At 38.4% G+C, this 24,331-nt stretch overlaps 1 long non-coding RNA gene across 1 annotated transcript in view; it reads right to left on the bottom strand.

Moving 5' to 3' along the window:
• Positions 1-865: 865 nt before the first annotated feature.
• LOC147332885 (uncharacterized) overlaps positions 866-24,331 on the bottom strand; it is a 107,592-nt gene continuing 84,126 nt past the window's right edge. The window contains exon 4 of the long non-coding RNA XR_015128846.1: positions 866-1,248. This is a non-coding gene — a long non-coding RNA (uncharacterized LOC147332885). The remainder of the gene's footprint in view (positions 1,249-24,331) is intronic.

The raw sequence follows: 24,331 nt of genomic DNA, 5'->3' as shown, positions 1-24,331 counted from the left end.
AAAGAAGTTTTCTTCCCACGCACAATGGATGCTAATGTTTTTGTCACTTTTTATGGAATCAAACTTAAAGTAAGGTCAGTACTTCCACGCTTTAAACGCTGCACGCTCATACTCTCTCCCGCACTCGATATATTATCCATTGTTGATCTGCACACAGCTGTTGTCACCAACGGCGCACTCGCCTACGTCACTGTCATGAGACAGTAACGCAGCGTTCCTACGGGAATGTAAGGGTAATTTAATTACCGTTTTTGCAATAGTAATCCCTTACTTTACTCGTTACTTGAAAAAGTAATCAGATTACATTAACGCATTTCAAGTAACGCGTTACTGCCCATCTCTGCTGTTAACACACCCTGAATGTTCCACACCAGGAAGCTGTTTTTATAAACGGTGCTCACACTTGTTAATCAAGTACATTTGATTAGCAGCACTTGGCTGCCGCATACCCTCTTAATTCCTCTAGAAGCAATAAGGGTGAACTTTCAGAGTAATGTATATATAAAATATGTGTTTTTGGATACTTGACCATCATTGATGGTCTTGTACATAAAAATGTAGTGTACCAACTAAACCCAATGTTACTTGTTGGATTTGTTACATGTTGGATCAAACCCAAAATTTATTTCAGCATAAACTATAATACATTATTGACTATGCTACCATACAGGAGGTGTGGAAAAATGGTCTTAATTGTGCATTTTTGGTTTTTAGTAATACAAAATTATCTATTCATAGTCTCTTAAGTTGTGCTTTTAATATTGCTTTGTATTCATGAAACACAGATTTGCTTCCACACAGAATTATGTATGCTTTCAGATAATATTCAGTAAAAATAAAATCCATTAGGGCAAAAAAAGCGATGGAAATGCAAAAACTGTGGTTTTAATGCAACAAATCATTTGCCATTAACCTCACCTGTTATTTTATGGTAAGTAGGGTCTGTGCTATTCTAATAATAACTTCTAACAGAAACCAATCAGGTTAGGATCCGACCACAACATAAAAAAAACGCTGACATTGTGACCCTCTATCCATTACACATACTACTTTTTGACATGCAGCTCTACAATGGGGCTTTTACATTTTGCATTTGTGATGTTTCAGCTGTTCCAGGTGTCAGGCCTGACCACACAACTGTGATGACAAAGAGAAAACAGCCCTAATGTACAATCCTGGTCTGTCACGACAGGTCAGTAGCACAGCTCATTCAGTTGCAGATGATACGCCAAGTCCCACAACACAGGCCTACAAAGAGAAAATACAACTGTTAGAGCCTTGTAAGCGCTGTAAGTCTCTGCTATTGCTGTCTTTTTCACTGCCAATATGAACAGAAATGTCAACAGTGAGTGTCTGTCAGCACCTTGTGTCAGATAATCACAGGAAGCGGGACTTGTTATAGCTGAGTTCATAATGCTCACCTAAATCCCTGACTGGGCATCAAGTGGGGCAATATTATTCTCTGATAAGCCGATACACTGTTTTACCGTAAAACGATTATCAGTTACAACTTACTCCAAAACAAACATTGGCTGAAAAGTGATCATCAAAGGTTCACACGTGCTTACTAAAGCTCACGCCGCAGATAAGCAACATAGTGCTGAGCACAAACATACACATAAAAAATATTTCCTTGTTTATTATGCCTTGACATTTGAAAAACAGCCAAGTGTATCTTTTTTGAATGTTAATGTCTGTGATTCGGGAATATGAATCGACCGATTGTGGCTTCTCTGTGATGTGCTCTTTAGAGTCATATCTGAGTGCAGAAGTAACCATTTATTTGCAGAGCGGATGAGAGTCTGCAGCAATATTAAATTTCGTTGCATAAATTGTTCACAGGAATTTATTCGATAGATCCAAAGTTTGTTTCCTCACTACTTTTTATAGACGGTGAATAGACAGAAGTACAATACAGGCAAGAGCTCTTTCACAGTAGGGAAGTCATTACCGGTAATTTGGTTGATATTGATACTGATATTGTTCCATTGGTATCACTATAATGGTGTGAGAGAAAATCAATCCGAACTTTATCCTTTTATGGATGCTAATGTTTTTGTCTCATGTATTCTTGATGCTGTTATACTTTTGCATAGAAACTAGATTTAGATGTCTGCGATTCAAAGGTTTCTACGTGTACAAAGATTATTGTACACGTAGATGTTTTTCTTCCTAAAGACAGTACTATTCGGAATGACACTTTTATTTTTCAGCAGTCAGTTATCATCTATTTATACTGACTGGGTTTACTTCCTGGTTTTGTTTCATTGTTGAAACCCAGCCTGGCAAATGTGACATCTTGTTGAGACTTTGGAGACAACATTAATCAGACATTTGAAGAGAAGTACACCATAACAATGACTCTATACAGCGGTGTAACATTTTTCAGGCACCTCAGTATTCATATCTGTAACCTGCAGGTTTGATATATCTAGTCAAGGAGATGCAGCATTATTAAGTATTGCAAAAAATAAAATACAGTACGTACAGTATGATTATAAATCTGAGCATCACTAATAAAGAACTGTAAATGTAGTTTTAACTACAGCCTGATATTTCTGGTAGTATTCATATTTGAAATGCTGCATTATAATATAATTATAATAATAGTAATAATAATAAACAGACCAAAAAATTATTTGTATAACATTAGCTGTTGTTTTTGTGCACCGGTGTAAAAAAAAAAGAGAAAAAAAAAGCATAATCACACATTTTATATGCCATAACTATGGAACACAGGTTGTGTCCAGACCTTTGAATTAAACTGTGACTCAAACTACCATACTCTGTAAATAAGTGTAGGTTTACCATGATTATTGTCTGAAAGGCTTGTCTGCCAGAGACAGACTGATACTGCACAAATCAGCTTGGTAAAACACCCTTGTTAACATTTTAAACCTACGGCATCATAAAAGGTGATGCCGGGGAATTTTGGACTCCCATTCCCCCTAAATCACACACTCTTGATTTGCAATTCCAAATCTAGAACATAAATAGGGCTTCACGGCAACAGCGTGAATCCAACTAAAAAAACCTTGAATAGATTTAGAATTTTAAAAGCTAGATCAAATGAAAATCGCACAAAGGCACCAGCAAGTGGAATTGAAAGTGTGATACAGATGAGGGGGGTGTTGAAGGGGTACGGATGAAAACAGGATTAGACTCCACAGGCCTGGTTCCCACAGATTGCCTGAAATGGGGAACAGATTTAAAGCAGGTACTGTGTGTTGACAGGTTTGGAGTTTTTTTTTCTCAGGCATTTCCCTTTCCTTTTTTTCAGCATGTCTTACACATTTAACTAGACCCATGTCAAAACCTGTTTACATGTCATGAAAAGAAGCAGAACATGTTCAAATCGGGTAAGCTATTGAAGAAAAAAAAACTTGGATGATTTGACAGTTTGAGTCTCTTTAATATTGCTCACTTTGAGGAGGCTGAAACAAATAATGTGCGTGCGTATGGTTTTGCTGTTCCGGTGCTGCTAAATGACGCTGTAATTGATGTTGATTAAAATAATGCAGTTTCTATGTTGAGGCAAGTGTAAATTCTGCTTATGTCTACATGTGTTACGCGCATACAGACGCGTACAGTAGTTCATGTTGTTGTATCTTGACTTTTTTCTGCAAATCAAATACAAGCTGCACGCTTAAGCGTTTCCCTGGTATGTCAGCAAGTTTTAGAGATTAAACTGTTTCATGTTTAATGGGATAAGGAGGAACATGAGCTTCTATCCAATCCTGGCCCAATTGAGTGTTTTTAATGCAATTTGTCAACTCCCTCTGCGCAGTGGGATTTGTTCCATACTGTTAGATGTGGAGTCAATTACATAGTATCTCTGAAGAGTATTTTGCTTGAGATATTGCTCATCTGGCAATATTAAAGCTACTTAGTATATGTTTGGCTGGAATGAAGGAAATACAGTTAACAGTTTTTTTTTAAAGCAGCTTTAAAAAAAATATAATTTAGTGGATGTTATTTGAAAAGGCACAATTTTCAGTACATATTAATATAGAAGAATATGTGACAATAATAATATGGATTGCTTCTCTAAAAACAGAGTGAGTAAAACATTCACTTAAGTCTATATATGATTTTGAAATGTCCAATATGATTAATTACAGACTCCAAGCATTACAAATGACTCACCGGTTAATGTTAACAAATATTCTCCCTTAAGGGCCTCTATTAATAATTTCATATTCTCTGCAAATATTATTCTATCCACCTGCTGCGTGTGATCCTACCCCCCCCCCACGCCCCACTTTTTTTTCTTTTTTCGTTTTGTGATCATACATAATTTAGTCCCTGGCCACATCTAATAAATGATGTTGACATATGCTCTTGCAGAGAGCACTGCCTGGAAGTGTTGGTTGATAAGCTTCTTTGCATTCTCACTGGATCCAATTTTGCCCTATCAGAGCATGAGTGTGTGTGGCTCTGCTCACATGGTCCACCAGGCCTCGAGATGTCCCGAGGCTTCCGATTAGTGACAACTGTTCAAGGAAGGGGGGGAAGAGATTTGTGTAAAATTCAAATTTGTCACCAATAGTATGGTTTGTTTTAGTTTGTTTGTTTTTTTATTGGTTCCAGGTTTTTGACCCTCACCCTTTTGTGAACAAGGTTACACTCAAAGTCATATAAATGTGGATTTTCATGTTTGAAAACCTGTGTTCATTTTGTTTGTTTTAAAAATAGACGCTAAGGAGAGTTTTCAATTGCATCCCCATTGCATGGAGTACAGAATCACATAAAAACCAGTGTTTTTCAGGCGTAGGTGTGTGTGTACATGTAGAGGGTTTGGGAAGGGCTTGTTGTGTGTGGGTGGGGGGTCATGAGCCACTTTCACACCCACCCAATACTGCAAGCGTGCTGCGTATAAACTGCGCCCACAGAGCCACCAGAACGTGGAGATGGATTAAAAATTGAAATTGCTTTAAGCGCTTATATCCAAATATTTGTCCATTCTCAGCCTGAAATGAATTCCTACAGTTCCAACTCAACTCCACCCCTCCCACCTCGTCCTCCTCCTCCTCTTCTTCTTCTTCTTCCTCCCCGGCCCCAAGCATTACGCGAGAGAATCAATTCGATCAATTCCGCTCTACCAATTGTTTGGTGTATTTTTTTTCTGCTGACCACACCTCAAGGATTAATATTTGATTAGCCTTTAGGAGGGGTGGAAAGTACTTATTAACCTTATTTGTCAATCTGTCAGTACCACTGTGTGAATTGTGCCTTGTGGCAGGGAGTGCAGGGCTGGAGGGGGGGAGGGGATCACTTCAGGGAATATCATGTCTTCCAATGACTGCTCTCCTTTGGATGTTTCATCATAATTATCCTTTTTAGGCTGCTGCCACAAGCATGACAGTCATTTCTGCATTTTGAATGCATTTGTTAATTGATAGTATGAGACGCTGTTCCACAATAATATAATGGTATTGATGTTTAGCTGCTGTTTCCTTCCACAATTTTCCCAATTATGCCAACTTCTTTTCTCAGTGAATTACAGGATGGGGTTATGGTCGGTAATTTAAATTCATGATGATTGTTTGTAAACAGAAAAATGGAGTGTGTTGCCATTCGGGTCATTTTCATCACATTCCACGAAGACAAAGCATTTAGTCATTTTGAAATTGACACGTAAACCTCCACACTGTAAGCAGTTCTTTTTTTTTTTCATTAGTGATTTTAATTAAGTCTTCCACACAACACTGAAATTGACTTTATGTATAATTGTTCATTATATGTCTTGTTTTCCACAATGGGGAAATTAAGGGGCCTCGGACGGATGAATCTGAGACATGATTAGTCTTGTTCATCCCAAATGTATAATTTTTTTAATGCCTAGCGTGAGCTTTGCTGCAAAGTGAAATTGATACTCGGTATATGAAAACATTTAATGAATTGCCAATTTTATTGTCAAAATCAAGCTAACAGATATTCTTTGGGGAAATTTAAGGGGGGAGTTGGATGCACGTTTGAACATTCAAGCTTTGCAGTTGGACATTCAGGTTGATTTTTTTTTTAAATTGACAACAACAACAACAACAAAAAAAGAAAAAAACACTGCTTTCCCAGAGTTTAAAAGAATCAACGATGCTCAGATGTGTGAAAGCCAAACACACGAAAACACATACGCATTATTTAATAGCCAGTGGCTTTATCTGCCTTTTGTTTAAGGAGTGCAACTCTTGCATCACAGCCTTTGCACGAGGGCCTGACTGCCTCTGTTTGGGTCTGAATCTGCTTGTGTCTAAATGATAACACCTCTCCATATTCAGCGGAGGCCTCCCAGATCTGTCTCCTCAACCTCTGTTTTATCTGTGATCATACGCCCCCATGCTATCGAGCTCAGTCAAAGACCATCCCATGGTTTGCAGTGTTAATTACAGATCCTTTGATGTGATAGAACGTAGCCCTGTAGAGATTGATTACTCTTTGAGCTAAGTTGTCTTCCAATTACTTAGACAATTAGCCAACTAATTAAAATACTTACCCTGTGCATTGAAAAAGGAAGAGGAGTACTGCTGTGAGGATCTCCCTTGATATATGAGCTGCCAGGGATTCTCAGAGTGTCTCAGCTGAGGAAAAGTAGGCCTGGTGTGCTGACTGCAGCTCAGGAAACGGGCCCAAAATGAGCCACTGCAGCAGACCGTGATAATAATGTGGATCAAGCATTTGGAGACGTTTATCACTTCTTGTTGATTGAGGATAAGGATGTTAGATCAGAGGATGAATTGATGTTTGACAATCCATTTTAGAGTCGTTTTTACCATCTGACAAATGCCAACTTCTCAATGACAAGCTCAAATATTGAATATTTCTAAATAGTTATTGGTTCTGTTGATCATTTGAATTTTATCTGTGCAGACTGCAGATGAAAAAGAAGTAAAGAAGCAATGTTCAGCTTCTCCTGACAAATAATTAGTCGGTGGACTTGAAGTCACCGAAGCGTGTCTGAATATTTACACTCCAATCATTTGTAATTAGTCTGAAAATGGCAGTTTGGGACTCTTTCATTAATGGATCCGTTAAAGAATTTGGTCCTCTGATTTTAAAAAAAAGACGAAAAAAATTTATTAATTTCTCAAGAGACTTCAAAAGAATTCTACTTTCTGATAGCAAACTGTTAATGTTCTTTCACTGTTATTAAAACACTGAATAAGGTGCTCATTCATCAGCATCAACAGTATTTCTGTTGGCAGTGTGCAAAATAACCGACTCAAACTATTTCTATGGCTAATGACAAACCAGCTTATCTGACTGACCTATGTTGGTCTTAACACACTATGACAGAGCAACTCATAATTAAAGTTTTTGTCTTTATTTGATAGATGCATTAAAAATGAACACGTGGAATGCAGGAGGCTCATAGTTATGGTATTAGTTATTTGTAACCTTCTCCTGGTAACAAATTTTTAGCCCCAAAATTTAAACCTATTAGCTAAGGTAGAGTCTCAGGAAGACTTTGGCAATGACAATGAACGATATTTCCTCTTTTGCTTACAACCAAATCAATAATTGGTGTTTTTTATGTCATTTTCTGACTAATGCTGTTAATTGTTAGAAGTTATGGCAAGATTTTATATCTACACCTGTTAAATCATAAGGCATTATACAAAGACTGGACCTGGAAGTGGATAGTGCACAAATTCAAAGTAAACGGTTATAAAGAAGATGATGCTCAGTGGTTTTCCTCATGGCCTCTTTATATGATTAAACTAAAACTTTAACCCAGTAAGCATCACTGTCGTCTTGCATGTTTTTTTCATCCACAAAGGACTAAAAGTATATCTATTGCTACACTGAAGTTCTTACAGCATTTATTTTTTAATTACTATGACTTATCCTCACTTACTATCATGACTCATCTCAGGATGATAAATAGAACATTTAAATCATCTTCAGACTGTTGAGTATAGTTCACGTTGTTTATGCTTGTCATGGCAGCTCATATCTTAAACCACGATGTGTGTGAGGCTTTTGACTCTACAAGACAACATTTCAATGGGTTAAAATTATTTATTTCTTTTTTGTGCGCTGCATCTAACCGCAGCTTGTCACGCCTATTGTCACGTCCCTTTAACCCCAGCTGGGCAACTCCATTATTGCCCCTCCATTGTAATGTTAATGCTGCGTTATCTGTGCAAGGGACAAATATGCCAGGGACAATGGGGGTGTAGACATGCATTCAATTTATGCTTCCATAATTGCTTTTGATGATGTAGATAATTATGTTGTACTCTGGAGAGTTTTTGCACTAGGAAATTTACAGAAAAACCTTGAATCCTTTGTATTTTCTGGACAAGTATCCCGTGTAAATAATATCTTTCCAATTTTCCATCCATTTTTGGTTTCATACTATGTCGAATTTTGAAATGGCTACGTTTTTCGCTAAATGAGGGTGTTTTAATTATTGGGTTTGCAAATAAAAATCATAACTGCCAGCAATTACTTTTTAAACTTGGCTGCAGAGTTATCAGAACTAAGTTAAATGCCTGTGGTGATGGCTAGAAGAGCCTCATTGTACCATATAGAGTATGATTTGTACCCGTCGGACTTGTGTTCTGACACTTTGGAGGAGAGATAACACTGTGTGTAACTACCCATCTGAATTGTATATAAAGCAGCTGGAACCTGTTCTACATCAACCAGCTATAAAAGCAGAATATTGCACCATGAGAATTCAGTAATTCCTATATAAATACCAAATACATATACATTTATGTATTCCCATATATCTCTTCTTGTAAAAGGAATGCAAAAACATTGATTTCTTTCCCTGTTAGTTTTTCCTTTTCCCTGCTGCCAGTTTTAAACTCGCAGAGTGTGTCTGATTGAAGTTGTTGGTGCAGGCTGGATCGAAAGACCCCCTGTGATTAGGAGGTCAGCAAGTCTGAGAGATCAAACTCTCCTTCCTCATCCCCTAATCACAGATTATATAAAACAATCTTAGCACCACTTAACCTGTGCGGGAGCCCTGATATGGCTTGGCATGCTCTGTCTCTATTAATCAATCAGCTTCATGCCTTCATGAGATCTGCGATGCAAATTTGTGTAATGGCTGTAGTCCCATTTCTATGGATTTCCTTGGGTGCCAAATTCCTGTGACATACATGTAGGGCAAATACGGGGCTAAAACAATAAATAGCAGCAACAGAAGAAAATCTCTCACTCCGATTTCACAACTCTCTCCGGCTACATTTGGAAAACATCAAGCATGACCAAATATTTAAATATTGCAACTGCTAATGACTGAATTGGCTTGCAGATAGATGTTACTGTGTGCTTAAGGATTTATAATCAAATAAGGATTTTCTCAGTTATGCTGTACAATAGCATCTTCCACAAAATTCATCCTGGTGTCTCTCTCTGTCAAATCTGTCATTTCTTCCTCAGTTTATTCTCACTGGAGATGTGTAGCATGATGATACTGACAACACAATTTAGGGAGCAGAACAAACTCAGCTGGTTTTGTTTTCTGGTGGCAGCTGTGTTTGTCTCTGTCTCTAGTAAGCACTTAACCGATGAGGAAAATGATAAATATGTGAGCGTTTATATTCAATATCTTTCACCTCTGTTATCAGACAAAAAGGCATAAATGGTGACTTAGAGACTTTCAAGCACAAGGTTTTTTTTTTAAATATGAAGCTGTTGTGATTAAAAGAAAATATGTTTTTTTTAATCCAGCTCCACAAGTAGAAAGCATAGCATTTAAATGAAGAATAGTGATAATATACTTGATTTTATTATTATTTTACCCTACTTGGTAACACTTTAGGATGTGCATAAGCGCCACTGATTAGATGGTTATACCATTGAATTTAGCAGCATTTGAAAGAAATGATTATTTTGAATGGTCATATTCATGTCAGAACCATTAGACCACCACTGTTTTCCCCCAGTGACCTCATAATAAATGCATACTGGTATTAAGTAAGGACGTTTTTGTACATTTAAGGTTGGATTGTAACATATAGATATTTAATACATGTGGTCCATTCATGTAACAACAAAGTGCAATTGTAAATGGTGGTTAGGGGTGTCCACAAAATCCTCAGATCCTTCCTAACAATATGTACTCTAAAATAGTGTCTTGTTATCACTAATTATCTAGTAGTTTGATACCTTTGGGCAGTAATTAGGAAGTTATGAAGGGGAAAAAAAACGTAGTTGTGAATATTTTAATGTAATATATTGCTCAAGCCTTTTTTTATGATCACCAGTGTTCCATAATGAGCTTTTAAGCAGATGTGAATGAGGACATTTACATAGCTATTATCATTCACTTGTTGTGCATTAGTGATTAGTGATTAGTACAATGTTCACCTTCGGTTTTCATTGTTTACTCGGTCCTGACAATGTGCAGTTAAATGCTATACTGCACTCACCAGCCAGCCTCTAACTGTGGCTGTCTGCTTTTTAGTGCTGAACAGGTAGTGCATGTTCTGTTTAAAGAGCTTGTTCTCTGAAAATAGCTGCCTGCTGTGAAAACAGCTAAACGATGATCTGAAACTCTCTATGATACTTGTAAAGCTGAGGGGAGGTGAAGGTTTGAGCAATAGTTTTGATAATCTGTTGGTTCATCTCTAGCGGAAACCTCTTGCACAATGCCACATCAGAATGTAAATTGCGGCTCTTTTAACATATAATGTCAGATTTTCAACAGTAACTGAGTGTTTTTACAGCATATGATCAACACTTTTTAAAAATGTAACTTTAATAGTTTTTTGTTTGTTTTGGGGTTTTGTTTTTTTTTTTGGTTTTCCCATTCTCTATGTCATCATTGCTCCTGGCATCAATCAGAAGTAAAAAGCAAGAAGGTAAATGGTGCCTGCTGACTATATCTCAAGTTTAATGTTTGAATGGGGTTTTTTGTACCATTAAACTCTGCAGTTTTCTTGGTATGACAGCTCATTTTTTTGTTTCTACGCTCTAAATGTTCATGATGATGCTACTGAGGGTCAGTTTCAATGTGAGGAAAAAGCACATGTTCCAATATGCACTTTGAATCTCTAGGCCGCTTCACTGAGGCCAACCATGTAATGTCCCTCCCTGCTGCTGTATACAGTCTAGGAGCTGCATTAAATGGCTGCTCCATCTTCTGAGGCTGGCTGGGCTGCTTATGAGAGGAACATAAACTACCACGCAATGTCCCATTGTCTCTGGCCACTTAGTTCCTCTCATTGTTGGAGGTTATTTTGCCCTTATGAGGGGCAGAAGGTTTTCAGTGTCAGTAGCGGGTGATTAATGACTCACTGTGGCTCCCTCCTGCTGAAAAGTGCACACTCAGTCTAGACTAAGATTTCCCTAACCTACCACCTCCCTACCAAGGGGACATCCATTCACCAGTTGAGGAATTTTCAGTCCCATAGAGGCATGTGTCCCCCTAACTTATTTAACATATTTGTTCCCGTGTCTCAAAAAAAAACTTGATTGATTTTGAAGTGAAAAGTCACATTTACATCTTGAAATTCCCTCGTGGTTAATCACGTCTAATTAACAGGACAAAGTGGAGATATTACGAGCCACAGTAAATGTTATTTTTGGGGGGTTTTAACAGGAGATATATGCTGTATTTCTTGAAGCTGCCCAACAGTAAAGATATCTAGTTGCAGTACTGGGGATGAGCAGTGGTTGGTGTATAAATATGATTTATAGCGCATAGACAATGACACAGACCTGCCTTCTGGTTGGCACCTTCGACAATCCCTCAAATCTCTTTGTATTTTGAGCAAAGACCAAAAGAAAACACTCCTGAATAATAAAGGTAGCGTTCCTCGTACATGAGGCGCATTACAAAACAGGAACAAAATAATGAATACATTTGGGTGAGAGGCTTTTTCACAGAGATGTAGTGACTTCCAACTATGGAAACCATGAAGGGAGCCACCTTTGTCTCCTGACCTTTACCATCAAACACTATTCCTGTTTCCAAATCCCTTCGAGTGCAAGAAACAACCAGACTCTGTTGGGGCCTATATGACTCAAATTATATCATTTGTCCAATTTGCTATTGTTTCATCCATGTCAGGATAATTTGCTTTGGGTTTCTCTGTAATGTCTTGGGTTTTGTCTACCCCCTTGAGAGCCCTGCTATACACTGTGTGCCCTAGATAGACTGTTTATCAAGTGCCCTGTGTTCTGTCAAGTTGACTTTCCAACCATGATGCACAGATAAAATGTACAGCTTCATTTCACTGGCAGTCTCAGGAGGAATAGGCCCATGACCGCAGCAGGAGCCTGTTTACCTGGGGTATTAATTGGGTCACAGTTAAAAGCGCGGCGCAGACAGTCTCGCTGAGGATAAAGACAAGGCAGTCATCATTACTCAACACCTACTGTATAATGACAGCTTCATCTCTCCCTCAGTAGCCATCCCACTCCTAATTAATCTCATCATCTCTCCTAACAGTTGGACAGTCAGCAGCCAAACAGATTTAACATATGTTATTATCACCATTGCTCTGAAACCATTTCACTTACAAAGTGAAAAGTAGATCTGTCATTATATTTTTGCGAGCAGCCAAGTCAGCCTGTCAAGATCACAGTTGTATCAGTGTGAATTCAGCCAATTCTACAAAACCTTGCAATCTATTTCATTTTATTTTGAGTCTAGGCAGCAATTAGTCTTCTAAATGTGTGTTCATGATGAGGCTGTATGAATCATAATTAATTTTTGGCGCTAAATTGATTCATCAAAGGACATATTTCAGTATTTCAGTTTTTTGCCACATATAAGAGCTTGAAGCTTCACAATCAGTGTCAGATTTTGACAACTGGTGGCAGAGCACTCATTAATCAACTCGTGAACTCGGTCATTTCCTGCCTCCTGGGTTCACTAGGCAAAGACAGCAGTCAGAGATGGTGACCACCAAACGCAGTGGACTCCCTGACAGCTCCGTCTGGCTCCTCCAAATCATACAGACAACCTTTCCTGTGATGACTGCAGCCAATTCACAGGAACGGGGAGAAATCAGTTGTCTTTGCCATTAATAATACTGAAGTGTTGAAGCATCATCTTCTGCCTCATCTACTGCAGGCAGGGTGTCATGCTTCTTCAATTAATTGCTTGCTTGCCAAATGTATCTTTGCGCATTATCTTGTTATATCTTTTGATTGCATGTGCTTAATCCTTATCATAATTGGAGTTGCACACTGCCACTGGGCCAGTTATGTCTCATACCAAATTAGGCTTAAAATTGTTTACTGAAATATAGACGCTGCTCACTTTAGCCATGAATTCCACAGAAAACAATGTTGGAAAATAAGAGATTAAGAATGAGAAAGAAGCATAGACTTACTGACATTTCGGTTGGGCATCTGTTGTTCTTTTTTTATTCTGTCAGGCAATGATTTGCTTCCACAAAAAGCAGTCCAAGCTCTTTGTGTGTTTTATTGGTTCTTGATTGCACATGAACAATTCTCTGGGCAAACAAATCAGTCTACTCAACCATCAGGGTACCGGTAATTCAGTGAAACTAGTCCTCCCTGGAAGTGTTTTAAGTCTCAGGCAGAGACCAAAGAGAAATAACAATCATAACCATGAATGGGCTACATGGGTAATGGAGCACCACCTCTGCTGCTGCTTGCTGTGTGAGGGTGTTGTTTTTACACAAATTGTGAGACGTTGTCACATTGTAAAGGCAGCAAAAGGTCACAACAGCACCTAAAGTCATTAGCAAAGCTCAGAGATGATGCATTAATTCAATCAAGTAGCCTGAATTCCCTACTTTATAAATATAAATAAATATACCCAACCGTAGGTATTCACATTATTTCAAAGTGTTGGAGGCAAAAGTTAAATGGGCATCCAATTCGCTAAAAAGAAAAAGTATATGTTTTTTTGTCTTCTTTTTTCTTTTATGTGTGTGTGTGTGTGTGTGTGTGTGTATATATATATATTCCATCCATCCATCCATTCGCTTCCGCTTATCCTTTTCAGGGTCGCGGGGGGCGCTGGAGCCTATCCCAGCTGTCATAGGGCGAGAGGCAGGGTACACCCTGGACAGGTCGCCAGTCTGTCGCAGGGCTAACACACAAGGACAGACAACCATTCACACTCACATTCACTCGCACATTCACACCTAGTGGCAATTTTGGATTATCCAATTAACCTATCCCCACAAGTCTTGCATGTCTTTGGACGGTGGGAGGAAGCCGGAGTACCCGGAGAGAACCCACGCAAACATGGGGAGAACATGCAAACTCCACACAGAAAGACCCCGGCCTGATGGTATATATATATATATATATATATATATATATATTAGGGGTGCAACGATACACAAAATTCACGGTTCGGTTCGGTTCGATATTTTTTCGATACAAAAAAATGTTCATGCCTTTTTAATTTTTCATTTATTAAAATTATAAATATATATTTTAACTCAAAAGTACAGTTTTTAAATTTAATGTTGCTGAAACAAAAGTAATAAAAAAATAAATCTGATTGAGGAATCACTCATCTTTGGAAAAGAGAGTTTATTACAGAGAAATGGCTCTTTCCAAAATAAAAGCTATACTATACGCTTCTTCTGGGCTATATTCTCAGCAGCATATTGTAGCGGGTCAGGGCTGTTCTGGGTTCTGTTTGTACAGTTATGTTTTGTTTATGTTGCCATAGTGACGGGTGACGCCCTCTCGCTGCGACGGTGTGTCCTTCCGGGGGCAGAGGGCGCCCTGTGTGTTGTTGTTGTTGCTGTGCGGTTGCCGCGCTGAGCAGTTAGCTAGCGGCGTTCTTCTGCAGATGTCAATAAACGGCTGTGCTCCCTGGCTAGCTCACGGGAAGCAAGACCAAACGACACCTCCGTCTCCTCCTTGTCTGAGCTCGCCACATTGGTGTCAGAAGTGGGATGATGGTGGCACCCCATGTTCTGACCCGAGTGACTTTTCCCCCGCCGGTCATGACCGGCCGGTGCGGCAAAAGAAGGCACCTGGACATTTGCAGGACTTTGTGTGGGGTAATGGGGTCGTCGGGGACGACTGACCCCTTAGTTGGGGCTATGTAGCGGGTCAGGGCTGTTCGGGGTTCTGTTTGTACAGTTATGTTTTGTTTATGTTAGAGATGGCACGATACCACTTTTTTATGTCCGATACCGATACCGATATCATAAATTTGGATATCTGCCGATACCGATATGAATCCGATATAGTGTTTTTTAATCAACAAAACTGTTTTTTAAAATATCTTGCTGCATTTTGCAAGTCTGCAAGTTCATACTCAAGTTTAAAACAACAACTACACTAAAGCTATTCTGTTATACCTGTATACAAAAAAAATATTTCATAGTTCAGCAATACTGATCAATCTAATAAACTTAGACCTACACCATCCTCCCTATTCTGGTATTTTAAAGAGTACTTAGCGTAAATATTAAGCAACCTAACTAATAGGGTTCCAACTCCCAGCAACAACAAAATTAAATAAATAAAAAATAGGGAACCACCCCTCACGCGCCACCTCATGATGCTTAATCGACGTAATCAACCTTAATTTGATGCAGTGTGAAAAAAAAATGCACAGAAATCAATTATTTTTCAAGAAATATTAAATAGATTCAACATCTTTCTTCAACAAAATTGCAGACTGCACAGATGGTACCTTCCCAAAGTAAAAAGTACTATAGCTTACTAGGGTATATATATTAGACTTAATAGTCACTATGTACAGTAATTGACTTCTATTCATTTTACATCAAATTAAAACTTTGGGTGTCAGATAATTATTTATTAAAAGCTAGACATTTTAAATGAGAATAAGAAAGAAAAGTATGTCTTTGTGCCCCCTTTTCCCAGTTAATGCCCTATCGGCCCCCCTGGCTAAACTTTGCTAGATCCGCCCCTGCACAGTTACCAGCCGTCAGCTACGTAGAAAAAGATCCTGGTGTAGAAATTAATATTAAATAAATTCTAACAACAGCTTATCAAGCTTAAACGTGCTGCTGTTGTTCAGCCGCTGGTTTGCTCTTTCTGGCGCAAAGTGGACCAAAAACAAACGAGAGACAGACTCGCGACAGAAAAGCCGATCAGCTGATTTAAGCAGTTTCACGATTGAAGTAGCAGCCGGAGAGCGAGAGGCAGTCGCTTGTTAAGCTTAACGTGGGAATGCTTTACAAACATTCAGAGATGGACTTACACACTTGCTTTACTTCTCTCGGGGATAACTTTGTCGGAGATGAAATGCCAGGTTGCTAGCGAAGCTCCACATGCTATCCAGACCACCGACAGGTCCTGCATGCCACAGCTGCTCTATCACGTGATGCATATGTTCTGAGGTGAGTTACGGGGTGTTGCAAGTTTTGTGAGGTGCTTTCGTGATATTTAATGGATCGGATTACATTTTTTATTTTTTTCGATATCCGATCCAGTAATTTAGGTCAGTATCGGACTGATACCGATACATAATATCGGATTGGTCCATCTCTAGTTTATGTTGCCATAGTGACCCTCTCGCTGCGACGGTGTGTTGTTGTTGTTGCTGTGCGGTTGCCGCGCTGAGCAGTTAGCTAGCGGCAGTGTTCTTCTGCAGATGTCAATAAACGGCTGTGCTCCCAGGCTAGCTCACGGGAAGCAAGACCAAACGACACCTCCGTCTCCACCTTGTCTGAGCTCGCCACAATATTAAACATATCAGGTCCCCATAAGGAGGATCATGTGCTAACAGCTGTCTAAATGACTCGGGTAAAGTTTGTAGCATGCATGCTTGTTGTTTTTGTCTTCTTCCACTTTTCTTTGCACTAGGATGATGTCGGTGTAAATGTGCAGTCATATTCGTTGTGTTCCCACTAGTGCTGTCAGCGTTAATCTCGTTGAAATGACGATAACGCCACAACACGGCAAATCTCCGTGCGTGGGGCTAGACGGCCAACACGTTAATGAGCTAACTGCGCTAACACACTAGTGCGTGGCACATCCAACATACTGTTTTACTTTAGTCCATGACGCGTCTACCTTCAGGGTCATATGTCACATGAAAACCAAAATAATTCCAAACGCCAGATCTGAATGAGGGTGGGGGAGGTTCAATTTTCCATGTTGCAAGCAGAGCTTAACTTCTGTCTCGCTAGCTTGCCCTGCGCTCTTCCTTCTTACAATGCTGTCTGTGTTGAGCGCTCAGTAGATCTGCGCTCGACAGTGCAGCCTAGGCGGAGTAGTCGAACGCAGATTCACTGAGCGCTCAACACAGACAGCATCGTCAGAAGGAAAGTTGATAAAATAAATTATTGTATTGTTGTTTTGTATTGTTCGATACATATGCGTACCGAACCGAAAGCACTGTATCGAACGGTTCAATATCGATACGAGTATCGTTGCACCCCTAATATATATATATATTCTTTGCTGATTCCTTGAGCATGAGTTAATTGTATCACTTTTGTAATATAATTAATTCAAATTTATTAATTTAAATGACTATAAATTTGTATTATAACTCTTTATTCTAAAGTATTACCCCATCCATCCATTCAGATAGCAGCCTACATGTCCAGGACACATGTGGAGTATTCCTGGGGGAACACAAAGACATTCCTACTGAAATACTCTATAGTCTTGAGTCTACTTGGGTCTCCCTAATCACCCCCATCCTACAAACTTGATAAAGCCACAGGGATTATACCCATATTTATAAAATATCTTTGGTATCGAAATATATCAGCAAACAGTTTCCACCATACTGTTAACATTTAGATCTATCAAAATCTATGGCAAAATGACTTTTTGACTTGACCTCTGTGAACACTTCCCTACTCAGTTTACTGGTTCGGCCACTCATTTTGGGTCACCTGGAATGATAAATAAAGTCTGTTTTGTAAAACTTAACCATACTTTTATTATGGGGGGTTATTTGTGGTATGAAGCTCTGCATTCATTGACCAACAATTTGTCAATCATAGCTCAGTAGCCAACAAGCACGTGGTTTCACAGTCAGACAACCCCCCCTCCTCGTAACATCCGGAGGGTTTTGCAACAGAGATTTTAGCAGGACTTCAGAAACCAGTCTCTGATGTCACAGTAGCTACATCCATCTTTTATTCTTTCCATGCTAAGAACACAGAAGCCATAGAAAAAGAACGCTATGTAATAAAGTTAAACCAAATGTCAAAAATAATCAATCTATCCACTGCAGCCACTGTTTTTATTGTATTTCTATGCTTTTTTCTCTTTGTGGTAAGCTTCATCGCTTCAGCCTTATACCTTTGCACGGTATCATCAGGCTACAAAAGTTGGAAGTTTGTGGGGGTTTTGGAGGTTGTTTGCATTGGTTGCATACAAAAAATCCTTAAATCTGCTTAGCCAAACACCTGACATGATTTGCACTCAAATTACTTGAAGTGGGTGAGACTGATTTCGAAACAAGTGATGTTACATACTTTTATCAGTCGGTTTGGCCCCTATCAGTCCAACCATATCTCACACAGTGCTTATGAAGTATATATCTTAAAAGTGAAACTCTCAAGAATAATTACTACAAAGTATTATTTTTAAGGTGAGGGGGCTTTGCTTATCTTTGGATAATGATTTGTAACTTTAAAAATAAAGGACTGTTTGTACCACTTCAGCTCCAGCTTGCGTATACTGCGCATGTTAAGTCACTGTAGCAATGTGAAGTGTGAAAATAGTTATTATTAAAGTAAGTTTATCCACAAGACAAAATAAAGTATATTGGATCAGAAATACAAAGAAAGCTCCTCTGAGGATTTTCAGTTTACTTTGGCACAATAAGAGCAGCAAAGAAGAACAGCGATAAAGTCAAGTGAGCAGTTTTACTTAAGATTGAAAAAAGACTCATGAATTTAGACAAATTATTAGAATTACTGTCTTTCTGAAGCACATGTTCTCATTTTTGTTCTCAAAACTTTGTAGCTTTTGACTTTTTGCTAATTTATCCATTGTTTATGCTATGTACAGTGTACCCTTTCTATAGTCTTCATTAACCACATTTCATTTTAAAGGTGTGCGTTAAAAGCTTTCCACAGGGTTGATGCTATGTGCCCAACTGCTGGTCCAGTCTTAAGACAGTATTGCAGGTTCTTGTTCTTATCCTCTGCGGTCTCCATGGAGGTATATTGGCAGACGCTGTTTGCTCTGTTAATTAAATTTCCTCTTTGCAGCAAATGAGGTCATATTCCACCATTGGTGTAATGTGTCTCTCATGTACAACAAAGAGAATGCAGAGAGTCCAGGAATCTTTACTGAAACAATCAACTATATCATTGTTTGTCTGTGGATCTATATTTTTGAGGAGCATCACCATGGTGAAATCTGATGCCACTGCTTGTGGTTTTTATTGCTTCAATTTTACAGACAGTTGGGATTAATGTCAGTCTCTATAGCTTCCAGGAAAAAAAGGGCAATAATATAGGAGTCCTTTCTATTATTCTGTGGCTATACAGGATGAAATAATTTGTTCTTAACTCAGCCTGCAATGCTGTTAAGATTGTTACTGTATGCCATTTAAAACACTATTTATTCATCATGATTCTTGTCATATTGACATACTTAGAGATGCTCTCCGGGGTGATTGTTAGTACCAGAATGATTTTTCAGGCCTATAAATAAGAATATTTTCTTCTCAGATAAGGATGATTTTGACATACACTATGTCCTTATAAACCTGGAAATGTACACACGTTTGACAGACACAATCAGGGTTAGGAAAGGACTCCGCTGAATTTGTAGATGCTGCCATAGCTGAATACCACAATAAAAGACATATTCTTCAACTAAGAAGAAACAGTTATTTCCTTTAACTGGAAGTGCTCACTTCCATTGAATAAGTTGGACTGCAAAGATAAGTAAAATAAAAGTGGCAATCCAATTAAACAGCCCAGGAAATTTCCATTTGGATATAATTTTCTGTCTTTAGCCATGTCTTTTTTTGTTATAAAACACTGAGGTTGAAATGAAATCACAGGCTTTTATTTACCTGTTCCTAACCATTTAAAAAATCCAGGACCTGTATTACGCAGATATGACAATGTCATTTTGTTGAAAATCATTTTGCGTGTTTTAATTAGTTTAAAATTCAGCATGACAAAAAAGAAAATAATAATAATAATAATATTTGGGAGCTAAAAAAAAAAGGTCAGACAAGTATAAATTTGATGAAATTTAAAATGTGTCAAAACAAACCAGTTGTGCATTTAGATTTTTTTAACACTTGACTGATTGGAATAAATTATATTATCAAATTGCTTGAGAGGAGTATTGGTCTTGAGCCAATCAAAGTCACAGGCACCGCCTGTGGTAAAACTAACAGGGTGGTTTTACTCATGAGTGAAGTAAGAAGAGAGCATAATGCTCTGTACTGCCTTCACCACCAGTGGCAGAACACTTGATCACAGGGAAGTTCAATCATATGCATTTACATAACAATACTCCCACTAGAGACTACTGATGCATATATGACTGGTGTAGTAGCATTGTGGCTCTGCATTATGAAGCAACAATGGGTCTGACATGGGCAAAGCAAATAATAAAGAGACGGTCTTGGCAACACAATAAAAGTGTATTGTCTAATGAACAAAAGTATCAACTCCTCCTCTTAAAATGAACCATGCAGATAGATGAAGGAAAATGTAAGACTCTAACATTTCAGAAAAACTTTTTAAGAGTAAAGCTTAGAAGTTAGAGAATCCTTAAAATAGATAGATCTAATAAATAGATTTACTGCTTAAGGAAGTTTTAGAACACCGTTGTCTCGGTGTGAAATATACAGTTATACACTTGCAAAAAGTTAAACAGTCTCACTTTCAAGAATAAAATAGCCAACATAACCAAGGATTATGAGCACTGTGAACATAGTGTAGTTCTGCTTTGAAATGTGCTATTGCTGCACTTAGAATAGCTCAAGAAACACATTCCAAAATTTCTGCAATAACTGGAAACAAGAGAGGATTTTCCACACCTTGTAATCTCTGATGTCACAGTGATGTGTCCCTTCATAGAGAATGGGGGTGAAAAAATGTAAAAAGGTCATAGAGAGAGCAGCTTGGGCAATTTTCTGGTCATCAGACTACATTTTCTGGCTTTGAGACTAAGGACTAATAAAAGTATTTCCCATTCACTGACTCCCCTTCAGGCTATATGGCTGTTCTTTGTTCTCTTACCAAATGGTGTTTAGGATCAAGATGGTCCAATGTGCTTTACATCATGACTGTATTGTGATCAAAATGTTTCCATCTAAAACCTTAATTTTAATAAATACAGTGTTATAACAGTGTTTTACTCTTTGTAGAAGTGATTTATACATGGTTTTCATTGTCTTGCTTTTATTATGTGGATGTTCAAAGAACGTAATATTTCCCTAATTGAAATTAACGATAGTAACATCGTTAAAAAATGCCAGTGTAAACATAATAGAGAGAAAGGTGGCGATAACACTGTGGGCTCACAGCTAGAGAGGGGCCATTAAAATCTTAGCAGGATGCATGAATTAATTAAGCAATATCTTTTAAGCGTCCCAAAACTTCTTAACTATGGCCCTCGTGATATATTCCACCTTAATGAATAAAGGGAATATTTTGGTAAACAAACCTGAAAGTTACTTTTTAGGGATTTCACAGTGGAATTAGACTTCTGTCTCCCCCCCCAAAAAAAGTAAAATACAATATAAAAACCATTATGTCAGCGGATTATTTGTCTATTTAAATAAAATGACATTTATTTGGTGTCTGTGATTGTACAGTAAAATCAGTGAGCTACATCACTGGTTGACATGCGTCACACCAGACAGCCACTAATGTTAATTTAACTAATGTACAAGTCTGCACTCGTGTAAGAGTCTTGGGCCTGTGCCAGTATTCAGTCTATAGCACTGACTAAAATATAATCCGTGACACCAGCATGTTTTTGCACATTTTAAAGCGACAGAGTCCAGAGTTCAAATGAAATCCACTGCGAAAGATCACTTATACGGTCAGCACAGTCTATCTTCAATCCATGAATTTTACATATGAGACAGGACAACAGTTTACTAGTTTTTAAGTACAATTTAAAAAACGATAAAATAAAAAACAATATAAAAAACAAGAATAACATTCAAGTAGCTTTATAAACTAACACAAATATATGATTTTGGGATAGTAAGTTGTACTTGTTTAATTAAATGTTACACGCTACTGCTACACCAAGCATAACTGCCGATAAAATATATTTAAATTATGTGTTGATTTGAAGAAAAAGAAAATCTCTCCACAGCAGCTGAATATATACCGAGATGATTTCCCGTTGTAGTGTAGTTTTTGGTCAGAATGACACTGAGAACACATGGAAGATTAAAGAAGCTGATAGGAAGTCTCTATTAAATTTGCATTAACACATTGTGTAAATCTGCTGATGATTGCCTCGCAGAGACCCTGTGGTTCAGCGTGCCATCCCCAGCTTCTGTACACTGGCCAGATGGCCACTTCAGAATGAGATTGACACAGTGTTTCAAGCTGATTTCATGCTAACTCTCTGGAGAGGGACACAGACCATCCGCTCTGTTGGGAATCAGGATTACAAAATAGCCAATTAAAAAGGAAAGTGGTGAAATCTTGGCCTGATAAGGTGGAGATTAAATCGGTTATAGTTTATTAGGCAAAATTACTTATTAGAAACTATTCCTTTCCAAACAGATTTCCATTACCAGCCCAACTCCTTTTTATCTGCACTCTTTTATCTGATGGCTGCACTCTGTAATTATGAATCTTCCAAATAGCAATTATGACACCAATTGGACAGCATTTCCTCATACATTTCATTTATTCTCCATTATGGCCTTGAAATACTGAACATCTTGAAAATCTTCTTAGAAGAGAACAGCTGCGCCTGACCTCACTTCTACATAGAAAATGCCATTGAAATTATGGTGGAAATGATTTAAAAGAAGAGGGGTCTCGTTTCATTTGTTACCATTGAACCCTAAAAAAACAATCATGTCAGATTTCTGTCCTTATTTTTCAGCATCCATCATGTGCCCACCCGGTGCCATGTGTAATTACTCCTAGAGAATGGCTGAGCAGATGCGAGGGCTGTGGGTGAGACTGAATCAGGAGGCTCCAGTGGGTCCCTCCGTCCCTGGATAACTGGTGCTTGCTCTGCTTTGGAGGCATCTGTGCAGCACCTGTGGACAGAGCAGCACCCCACCTGCTACCAAACATCAGCTGTCTGTTTTTCCTCTGAAGCCGTGGGCCTCCCCTACAGCCTGTCTTCCAGGTCAGCCAGGTTCATGAGAAAGCCCACTTTAAGCTTTTCTCACCTCCCCCTCGTTCTTGAACATTAAAGATCTCCTCGGCTGGTCTGAGGTTGATCTGTTACCTGGGACATCCTCTGACCCCTATGCTGCCAGGCCTGCTTCCTTTAACATTGTCAATCTCACCATACCTGGGAGCTCTGCAGCGATTGGCCAACTGCAAAACACACAGGCAGTTTATTATACCTTCCCTCTTTGCTCAAACCAAACACTGAGCTCATATCTGAAGTATAACGGCGGATCCCTTCATTCTCTTCTAAGGACCTGGAATAGTCGCTGAATCAGATTGATATAGATTGAATTCTTACCCTGGCTATTGTGAACAACCATTTGTATTCATGAAATCAAAGTATTTACCTCAGAGATGAGCATCTACTATGTATTGGTACATATACTGGAAGCTGAAGTGTTGATAACATGAAGCAATAATACCCGATCGCATTTCCATCTCACCTTTCATCTGAGAATCCTAAAGCCCTTTACTTTGGGTGGTGATAACCAATCCTCTACCAGTACAATGCACATGAAAGTAATTGCAGCAGGCAGATGAAGATTCATTAATTATTTTATTTTTGTAGAAATTAGAGCAGTGTGATCTTGACAGTGAATTTAATACCTATACGTGCAAATGCTATGGCACATATTATTTTTTAGCATCCACTCCAAATTGCATTTTAGCTGAATATAATGATTTCCATCAGGAACTAAGAAGCCTTATCGAGCGATTAAAATGAAAAGGTTTGAATTTTCATTGGATTTGGTGGAGCATATTTAAAATCCAGGAATGAACACTTTAAATGGACGTCTGACTGTTGATATTTACGGATCATCATAAGGATTAAATTGACAAAAAAAAACAACAACAATTGTGCAGCCTGTTTGTTTGGTTTTTTTTTTAAATAATGGAGTATTATGAAGCTAAATTTGTCAAAATTACGCATTATGTGCAAAAAAATAATCTGAAAGAAATCTTTCAAACAAATATTGAAGGGAAAGTGCTATTGCTGCACTGCATTAGCATCAGTGCCTTGGAGCTAGAGAGTTTGGCTAGTGGTTGTTGGCAGGTCTTTAAAGTTACAGTGTTTTCAGTCCATC

This window comes from Aulonocara sp. 'chitande type north' Nkhata Bay, linkage group LG4 (genome assembly GCF_057382095.1).
Source record: "Aulonocara sp. 'chitande type north' Nkhata Bay isolate Kocher_YH1m ecotype deep benthic linkage group LG4, A_spYH_male_GT1.1, whole genome shotgun sequence".
Lineage (NCBI taxonomy): Eukaryota > Metazoa > Chordata > Actinopteri > Cichliformes > Cichlidae > Aulonocara > Aulonocara sp. 'chitande type north' Nkhata Bay.
This window is presented reverse-complemented; position numbering and strand designations above follow the sequence as displayed.